We start from the raw sequence: 10,000 nt of genomic DNA, 5'->3' as shown, positions 1-10,000 counted from the left end.
GCACCCTTTTCTCGGTGGCTGGCGGGCGAGAGAGTGCTGCGTCGCCGGCATCGGCGTCGAAAGAAGCCGAGCCGAAAAAAGTTAAAGTACAAACGTGCAAGCATACTAACCTAACCCTAGGTAAGGCATGTCAGAGCGAAAGACAGTAAACTCGAATGAGCCAAGAAAGAGCGGTGCGGGGCCGGTCGGAGCGCACCCTTTTCTCGGTGGCTGGCAGGCGAGAGAGTGCTGCGTCGCCGGCATCGGCGTCGAAAGAAGCCGAGCCGAAAAAAGTTAAAGTACAAACGTGCAAGCATACTAACCTAACCCTAGGTAAGGCATGTTAGAGCGAAAGACAGTAAACTCGAATGAGCCAAGAAAGAGCGGCGTGCGGGGCCGGTCGGAGCGCACACATCTCTCGGTGGCTGGCGGGCGAGAGAGTGCTGCGTCGCCGGCATCGGCGTCGAAAGAAGCCGAGCCGAAAAAAGTTAAAGTACAAACGTGCAAGCATACTAACCTAACCCTAGGTAAGGCATGTTAGAGCGAAAGACAGTAAACTCGAATGAGCCAAGAAAGAGCGGCGTGCGGGGCCGGTCGGAGCGCACACATCTCTCGGTGGCTGGCGGGCGAGAGAGTGCTGCGTCGCCGTCATCGGCGTCGAAAGAAGCAGAGCCGAAAAAAGTTAAAGTACAAACGTGCAAGCATACTAACCTAACCCTAGGTAAGGCATGTTAGAGCGAAAGACAGTAAACTCGAATGAGCCAAGAAAGAGCGGCGTGCGGGGCCGGTCGGAGCGCACACATCTCTCGGTGGCTGGCGGGCGAGAGAGTGCTGCGTCGCCGGCATCGGCGTCGAAAGAAGCCGAGCCGAAAAAAGTTAAAGTACAAACGTGCAAGCATACTAACCTAACCCTAGGTAAGGCATGTCAGAGCGAAAGACAGTAAACTCGAATGAGCCAAGAAAGAGCGGTGCGGGGCCGGTCGGAGCGCACCCTTTTCTCGGTGGCTGGCGGACGAGAGAGTGCTGCGTCGCCGGCATCGGCGTCGAAAGAAGCCGAGCCGAAAAAAGTTAAAGTACAAACGTGCAAGCATACTAACCTAACCCTAGGTAAGGCATGTCAGAGCGAAAGACAGTAAACTCGAATGAGCCAAAAAAGAGCGGTGCGGGGCCGGTCGGAGCGCACACTTTTCTCGGTGGCTGGCGGGCGGGAGAGTGCTGCGTCGCCGGCATCGGCGTCGAAAGAAGCCGAGCCGAAAAAAGTAAAAGTACAAACGTGCAAGCATACTAACCTAACCCTAGGTGAGGCATGTTAGAGCGAAAGACAGTAAACTCGAATGAGCCAAGAAAGAGCGGTGCGGGGCCTGTCGGAGCGCACCCTTTTCTCGGTGGCTGGCGGGCGAGAGAGTGCTGCGTCGCCGGCATCGGCGTCGAAAGAAGCCGAGCCGAAAAAAGTTAAAGTACAAACGTGCAAGCATACTAACCTAACCCTAGGTAAGGCATGTTAGAGCGAAAGACAGTAAACTCGAATGAGCCAAGAAAGAGCGGCGTGCGGGGCCGGTCGGAGCGCACACATCTCTCGGTGGCTGGCGGGCGAGAGAGTGCTGCGTCGCCGGCATCGGCGTCGAAAGAAGCCGAGCCGAAAAAAGTTAAAGTACAAACGTGCAAGCATACTAACCTAACCCTAGGTAAGGCATGTTAGAGCGAAAGACAGTAAACTCGAATGAGCCAAGAAAGAGCGGCGTGCGGGGCCGGTCGGAGCGCACACATCTCTCGGTGGCTGGCGGGCGAGAGAGTGCTGCGTCGCCGGCATCGGCGTCGAAAGAAGCCGAGCCGAAAAAAGTTAAAGTACAAACGTGCAAGCATACTAACCTAACCCTAGGTAAGGCATGTCAGAGCGAAAGACAGTAAACTCGAATGAGCCAAGAAAGAGCGGTGCGGGGCCGGTCGGAGCGCACCCTTTTCTCGGTGGCTGGCGGGCGAGAGAGTGCTGCGTCGCCGGCATCGGCGTCGAAAGAAGCCGAGCCGAAAAAAGTTAAAGTACAAACGTGCAAGCATACTAACCTAACCCTAGGTAAGGCATGTCAGAGCGAAAGACAGTAAACTCGAATGAGCCAAAAAAGAGCGGTGCCGGGCCGGTCGGAGCGCACACTTTTCTCGGTGGCTGGCGGGCGGGAGAGTGCTGCGTCGCCGGCATCGGCGTCGAAAGAAGCCGAGCCGAAAAAAGTTAAAGTACAAACGTGCAAGCATACTAACCTAACCCTAGGTGAGGCATGTTAGAGCGAAAGACAGTAAACTCGAATGAGCCAAGAAAGAGCGGTGCGGGGCCGGTCGGAGCGCACCCTTTTCTCGGTGGCTGGCGGGCGAGAGAGTGCTGCGTCGCCGGCATCGGCGTCGAAAGAAGCCGAGCCGAAAAAAGTTAAAGTACAAACGTGCAAGCATACTAACCTAACCCTAGGTAAGGCATGTTAGAGCGAAAGACAGTAAACTCGAATGAGCCAAGAAAGAGCGGCGTGCGGGGCCGGTCGGAGCGCACACATCTCTCGGTGGCTGGCGGGCGAGAGAGTGCTGCGTCGCCGGCATCGGCGTCGAAAGAAGCCGAGCCGAAAAAAGTTAAAGTACAAACGTGCAAGCATACTAACCTAACCCTAGGTAAGGCATGTTAGAGCGAAAGACAGTAAACTCGAATGAGCCAAGAAAGAGCGGCGTGCGGGGCCGGTCGGAGCGCACACATCTCTCGGTGGCTGGCGGGCGAGAGAGTGCTGCGTCACCGGCATCGGCGTCGAAAGAAGCCGAGCCGAAAAAAGTTAAAGTACAAACGTGCAAGCATACTAATTTAACCCTAGGTAAGGCATGTTAGAGCGAAAGACAGTAAACTCGAATGAGCCAAGAAAGAGCGGCGTGCGGGGCCGGTCGGAGCGCACACATCTCTCGGTGGCTGGCAGGCGAGAGAGTGCTGCGTCGCCGGCATCGGCGTCGAAAGAAGCCGAGCCGAAAAAAGTTAAAGTACAAACGTGCAAGCATACTAACCTAACCCTAGGTAAGGCATATCAGAGCGAAAGACAGTAAACTCGAATGAGCCAAGAAAGAGCGGTGCGGGGCCGGTCGGAGCGCACCCTTTTCTCGGTGGCTGGCGGGCGAGAGAGTGCTGCGTCGCCGGCATCGGCGTCGAAAGAAGCCGAGCCGAAAAAAGTTAAAGTACAAACGTGCAAGCATACTAATTTAACCCTAGGTAAGGCATGTTAGAGCGAAAGACAGTAAACTCGAATGAGCCAAGAAAGAGCGGCGTGCGGGGCCGGTCGGAGCGCACACATCTCTCGGTGGCTGGCGGGCGAGAGAGTGCTGCGTCGCCGGCATCGGCGTCGAAAGAAGCCGAGCCGAAAAAAGTTAAAGTACAAACGTGCAAGCATACTAACCTAACCCTAGGTAAGGCATGTTAGAGCGAAAAACAGTAAACTCGAATGAGCCAAGAAAGAGCGGCGTGCGGGGCCGGTCGGAGCGCACACATCTCTCGGTGGCTGGCGGGCGAGAGAGTGCTGCGTCGCCGGCATCGGCGTCGAAAGAAGCAGAGCCGAAAAAAGTTAAAGTACAAACGTGCAAGCATACTAACCTAACCCTAGGTAAGGCATGTCAGAGCGAAAGACAGTAAACTCGAATGAGCCAAGAAAGAGCGGTGCGGGGCCGGTCGGAGCGCACCCTTTTCTCGGTGGCTGGCGGGCGAGAGAGTGCTGCGTCGCCGGCATCGGCGTCGAAAGAAGCCGAGCCGAAAAAAGTTAAAGTACAAACGTGCAAGCATACTAACCTAACCCTAGGTAAGGCATGTCAGAGCGAAAGACAGTAAACTCGAATGAGCCAAGAAAGAGCGGTGCGGGGCCGGTCGGAGCGCACCCTTTTCTCGGTGGCTGGCGGGCGAGAGAGTGCTGCGTCGCCGGCATCGGCGTCGAAAGAAGCCGAGCCGAAAAAAGTTAAAGTACAAACGTGCAAGCATACTAACCTAACCCTAGGTAAGGCATGTTAGAGCGAAAGACAGTAAACTCGAATGAGCCAAGAAAGAGCGGCGTGCGGGGCCGGTCGGAGCGCACACATCTCTCGGTGGCTGGCGGGCGAGAGAGTGCTGCGTCGCCGGCATCGGCGTCGAAAGAAGCCGAGCCGAAAAAATTTAAAGTACAAACGTGCAAGCATACTAACCTTACCCTAGGTAAGGCATGTTAGAGCGAAAGACAGTAAACTCGAATGAGCCAAGAAAGAGCGGCGTGCGGGGCCGGTCGGAGCGCACACATCTCTCGGTGGCTGGCGGGCGAGAGAGTGCTGCGTCGCCGTCATCGGCGTCGAAAGAAGCAGAGCCGAAAAAAGTTAAAGTACAAACGTGCAAGCATACTAACCTAACCCTAGGTAAGGCATGTTAGAGCGAAAGACAGTAAACTCGAATGAGCCAAGAAAGAGCGGCGTGCGGGGCCGGTCGGAGCGCACACATCTCTCGGTGGCTGGCGGGCGAGAGAGTGCTGCGTCGCCGGCATCGGCGTCGAAAGAAGCCGAGCCGAAAAAAGTTAAAGTACAAACGTGCAAGCATACTAGCCTAACCCTAGGTAAGGCATGTCAGAGCGAAAGACAGTAAACTCGAATGAGCCAAGAAAGAGCGGTGCGGGGCCGGTCGGAGCGCACCCTTTTCTCGGTGGCTGGCGGGCGAGAGAGTGCTGCGTCGCCGGCATCGGCGTCGAAAGAAGCCGAGCCGAAAAAAGTTAAAGTACAAACGTGCAAGCATACTAACCTAACCCTAGGTAAGGCATGTCAGAGCGAAAGACAGTAATTTCGAATGAGCCAAGAAAGAGCGGTGCGGGGCCGGTCGGAGCGCACCCTTTTCTCGGTGGCTGGCGGGCGAGAGAGTGCTGCGTCGCCGGCATCGGCGTCGAAAGAAGCCGAGCCGAAAAAAGTTAAAGTACAAACGTGCAAGCATACTAACCTAACCCTAGGTAAGGCATGTCAGAGCGAAAGACAGTAATTTCGAATGAGCCAAGAAAGAGCGGTGCGGGGCCGGTCGGAGCGCACCCTTTTCTCGGTGGCTGGCGGGCGAGAGAGTGCTGCGTCGCCGGCATCGGCGTCGAAAGAAGCCGAGCCGAAAAAAGTTAAAGTACAAACGTGCAAGCATACTAGCCTAACCCTAGGTAAGGCATGTCAGAGCGAAAGACAGTAAACTCGAATGAGCCAAGAAAGAGCGGTGCGGGGCCGGTCGGAGCGCACCCTTTTCTCGGTGGCTGGCGGGCGAGAGAGTGCTGCGTCGCCGGCATCGGCGTCGAAAGAAGCCGAGCCGAAAAAAGTTGAAGTACAAACGTGCAAGCATACTAACCTAACCCTAGGTAAGGCATGTCAGAGCGAAAGACAGTAATTTCGAATGAGCCAAGAAAGAGCGGTGCGGGGCCGGTCGGAGCGCACCCTTTTCTCGGTGGCTGGCGGGCGAGAGAGTGCTGCGTCGCCGGCATCGGCGTCGAAAGAAGCAGAGCCGAAAAAAGTTAAAGTACAAACGTGCAAGCATACTAACCTAACCCTAGGTAAGGCATGTCAGAGCGAAAGACAGTAAACTCGAATGAGCCAAGAAAGAGCGGTGCGGGGCCGGTCGGAGCGCACCCTTTTCTCCGTGGCTGGCGGGCGAGAGAGTGCTGCGTCGCCGGCATCGGCGTCGAAAGAAGCCGAGCCGAAAAAAGTTAAAGTACAAACGTGCAAGCATACTAACCTAACCCTAGGTAAGGCATGTCAGAGCGAAAGACAGTAAACTCGAATGAGCCAAGAAAGAGCGGTGCGGGGCCGGTCGGAGCGCACCCTTTTCTCGGTGGCTGGCGGGCGAGAGAGTGCTGCGTCGCCGGCATCGGCGTCGAAAGAAGCCGAGCCGAAAAAAGTTAAAGTACAAACGTGCAAGCATACTAACCTAACCCTAGGTAAGGCATGTTAGAGCAAAAGACAGTAAACTCGAATGAGCCAAGAAAGAGCGGCGTGCGGGGCCGGTCGGAGCGCACACATCTCTCGGTGGCTGGCGGGCGAGAGAGTGCTGCGTCGCCGGCATCGGCGTCGAAAGAAGCCGAGCCGAAAAAAGTTAAAGTACAGACGTGCAAGCATACTAACCTAACCCTAGGTAAGGCATGTTAGAGCGAAAGACAGTAAACTCGAATGAGCCAAGAAAGAGCGGCGTGCGGGGCCGGTCGGAGCGCACACATCTCTCGGTGGCTGGCGGGCGAGAGAGTGCTGCGTCGCCGTCATCGGCGTCGAAAGAAGCAGAGCCGAAAAAAGTTAAAGTACAAACGTGCAAGCATACTAACCTAACCCTAGGTAAGGCATGTTAGAGCGAAAGACAGTAAACTCGAATGAGCCAAGAAAGAGCGGCGTGCGGGGCCGGTCGGAGCGCACACATCTCTCGGTGGCTGGCGGGCGAGAGAGTGCTGCGTCGCCGGCATCGGCGTCGAAAGAAGCCGAGCCGAAAAAAGTTAAAGTACAAACGTGCAAGCATACTAGCCTAACCCTAGGTAAGGCATGTCAGAGCGAAAGACAGTAAACTCGAATGAGCCAAGAAAGAGCGGTGCGGGGCCGGTCGGAGCGCACCCTTTTCTCGGTGGCTGGCGGGCGAGAGAGTGCTGCGTCGCCGGCATCGGCGTCGAAAGAAGCCGAGCCGAAAAAAGTTAAAGTACAAACGTGCAAGCATACTAACCTAACCCTAGGTAAGGCATGTCAGAGCGAAAGACAGTAATTTCGAATGAGCCAAGAAAGAGCGGTGCGGGGCCGGTCGGAGCGCACCCTTTTCTCGGTGGCTGGCGGGCGAGAGAGTGCTGCGTCGCCGGCATCGGCGTCGAAAGAAGCCGAGCCGAAAAAAGTTAAAGTACAAACGTGCAAGCATACTAACCTAACCCTAGGTAAGGCATGTCAGAGCGAAAGACAGTAATTTCGAATGAGCCAAGAAAGAGCGGTGCGGGGCCGGTCGGAGCGCACCCTTTTTTCGGTGGCTGGCGGGCGAGAGAGTGCTGCGTCGCCGGCATCGGCGTCGAAAGAAGCCGAGCCGAAAAAAGTTAAAGTACAAACGTGCAAGCATACTAGCCTAACCCTAGGTAAGGCATGTCAGAGCGAAAGACAGTAAACTCGAATGAGCCAAGAAAGAGCGGTGCGGGGCCGGTCGGAGCGCACCCTTTTCTCGGTGGCTGGCGGGCGAGAGAGTGCTGCGTCGCCGGCATCGGCGTCGAAAGAAGCCGAGCCGAAAAAAGTTAAAGTACAAACGTGCAAGCATACTAACCTAACCCTAGGTAAGGCATGTCAGAGCGAAAGACAGTAATTTCGAATGAGCCAAGAAAGAGCGGTGCGGGGCCGGTCGGAGCGCACCCTTTTCTCGGTGGCTGGCGGGCGAGAGAGTGCTGCGTCGCCGGCATCGGCGTCGAAAGAAGCCGAGCCGGAAAAAGTTAAAGTACAAACGTGCAAGCATACTAACCTAACCCTAGGTAAGGCATGTCAGAGCGAAAGACAGTAATTTCGAATGAGCCAAGAAAGAGCGGTGCGGGGCCGGTCGGAGCGCACTCTTTTCTCGGTGGCTGGCGGGCGAGAGAGTGCTGCGTCGCCGGCATCGGCGTCGAAAGAAGCCGAGCCGAAAAAAGTTAAAGTACAAACGTGCAAGCATACTAACCTAACCCTAGGTAAGGCATGTTAGAGCGAAAGACAGTAAACTCGAATGAGCCAAGAAAGAGCGGTGCGGGGCCGGTCGGAGCGCACCCTTTTCTCGGTGGCTGGCGGGCAAGAGAGTGCTGCGTCGCCGGCATCGGCGTCGAAAGAAGCCGAGCCGAAAAAAGTTAAAGTACCAACGTGCAAGCATACTAACCTAACCCTAGGTAAGGCATGTTAGAGCGAAAGCCAGTAAACTCGAATGAGCCAAGAAAGAGCGGTGCGGGGCCGGTCGGAGCGCACCCTTTTCTCGGTGGCTGGCGGGCGAGAGAGTGCTGCGTCGCCGGCATCGGCGTCGAAAGAAGCCGAGCCAAAAAAAGTTAAAGTACAAACGCGATGCTAATGAGCGAGCCGTTGTCTCGACTAATATGTAGGGGGCGTTCGATCGAGCGTCTGGCTTGAGCGCTTGTCGGCCTAGCAGAACGGTCGCATTGTTATGCCCGGGTTTTAGGCACCGCTGCAGGCGGCCGGCAGAGCTCTTGTTTGTGCGAAACTGAATGGATCGAGCCCGAGAGAGGGCGAGCAAAGAAAAAACGCAAATTGCTCCGCCTGGCACTGCCGGCGAGAGCGTGGACGTCGCGGCCAGCGACTGTCGAAGCTGAGTACGGCCGCAGGCGATCGCCTCGGTCTTAAACGAATGCGACGAGCACGCGCCGGGCGGCCCAGCAAGGGCCGAGCGCAGCTGTCGCAGCTATCTGGTTGATCCTGCCAGTAGTGATATGCTTGTCTCAAAGATTAAGCCATGCAGGTGCAAGTACGAGTTCTCGTAAAGCGAAACTGCGAATGGCTCATTAAATCAGTCTTGGTTTATTTGGTCTCGTAAGCGAAGTGGATAACTGTGGTAATTCTAGAGCTAATACATGCATTAAGCGCCGACTTTGGGAGGCGCGCTTTTATCAGATCAAAACCGACCGGGTTCGTCCTGTGACGTTTGATGACTCTGGATAACCACGCGGATCGTACGGTCTCTGCACCGACGACGTATCATTCAAGTGTCTGCCCTATCAACTGTCGAAGGTACGCTACGTGCCTACCTTTGTGATAACGGGTAACGGGGAATCAGGGTTCGATTCCGGAGAGGGAGCCTGAGAAACGGCTACCACATCCAAGGAAGGCAGCAGGCGCGCAAATTACCCATTCCCGACACGGGGAGGTAGTGACGAAAAATAACAATACAGGACTCTAACGAGGCCCTGTAATTGGAATGAGTACATCCTAAAACTCTTAACGAGTATCCATTGGAGGGCAAGTCTGGTGCCAGCAGCCGCGGTAATTCCAGCTCCAACAGTGTATGCTAAAGTTGTTGCGGTTGAAAAGCTCGTAGTTGGATTTTGGGCGAGCGCCGCCGGTCCGTCGCAAGGCGTGTCACTGGTTGCGTTCGCCTCACCTTCGGTTCTCCGTCGGTGCTCTTGACTGAGTGTCGGCGGTGGCCGATAAGTTTACTTTGAAAAAATTAGAGTGTTCAAAGCAGGCTGTTCGCCTGCATAGTGTTGCATGGAATAATGGAATAGGACCTCGGTTCTATTTTGTTGGTTTTCGGAGCACGAGGTAATGATTAAGAGGGACAGACGGGGGCGTCCGTACTCTGCCGTTAGAGGTGAAATTCTTGGATCGGCGGAAGACGAACTACTGCGAAAGCATTCGCCAAGAATGTTTTCTTTAATCAAGAGCGAAAGTCAGAGGTTCGAAGACGATCAGATACCGTCCTAGTTCTGACTATAAACGATGCCAACTAGCGATCGGGAGGCGTTACCATGACGACCTTTCCGGCAGCTTCCGGGAAACCAAAGTCTTTGGGTTCCGGGGGAAGTATGGTTGCAAAGCTGAAACTTAAAGGAATTGACGGAAGGGCACCACCAGGAGTGGAGCCTGCGGCTTAATTTGACTCAACACGGGGAAACTCACCCGGCCCGGACACAGGTAGGATTGACAGATTGAGAGCTCTTTCTTGATTCTGTGGGTGGTGGTGCATGGCCGTTCTTAGTTGGTGGAGCGATTTGTCTGGTTAATTCCGATAACGAACGAGACTCTGGCATGCTAAATAGTTACGCGACCTTCTCGGTCGGCGTCTAACTTCTTAGAGGGACTAGTGGCGTTTAGCCACACGAGATTGAGCAATAACAGGTCTGTGATGCCCTTAGATGTCCGGGGCCGCACGCGCGCTACACTGAGTGAAGCAGCGAGTGTCTAACCTAGGCCGAAAGGTCCGGGTAACCCGTTGAACCTCATTCGTGATTGGGATAGGGACTTGCAATTGTTTCCCTTGAACGAGGAATTCCCAGTAAGCGCAAGTCATCAACTTGCGTTGATTACGTCCCTGCCCTTTGTACACACC

At 55.2% G+C, this 10,000-nt stretch overlaps 1 non-coding gene across 1 annotated transcript in view; it reads left to right on the top strand.

Annotated features, from left to right (window-relative positions):
- Positions 1-8,357: 8,357 nt before the first annotated feature.
- LOC144430249 (small subunit ribosomal RNA) overlaps positions 8,358-10,000 on the top strand; it is a 1,810-nt gene continuing 167 nt past the window's right edge. Inside the window, exon 1 of the ribosomal RNA XR_013479404.1 lies at positions 8,358-10,000. This exon is cut by the window's right edge and continues 167 nt beyond it. This is a non-coding gene — a ribosomal RNA (small subunit ribosomal RNA).

The sequence above is a fragment of the Styela clava genome, chromosome 11 (assembly GCF_964204865.1).
Source record: "Styela clava chromosome 11, kaStyClav1.hap1.2, whole genome shotgun sequence".
Taxonomy (NCBI): Eukaryota; Metazoa; Chordata; class Ascidiacea; order Stolidobranchia; family Styelidae; genus Styela; species Styela clava.
The sequence above is the reverse complement of the archived record's forward strand: the minus strand, read 5'-3'. Positions and strand labels throughout refer to the sequence as shown.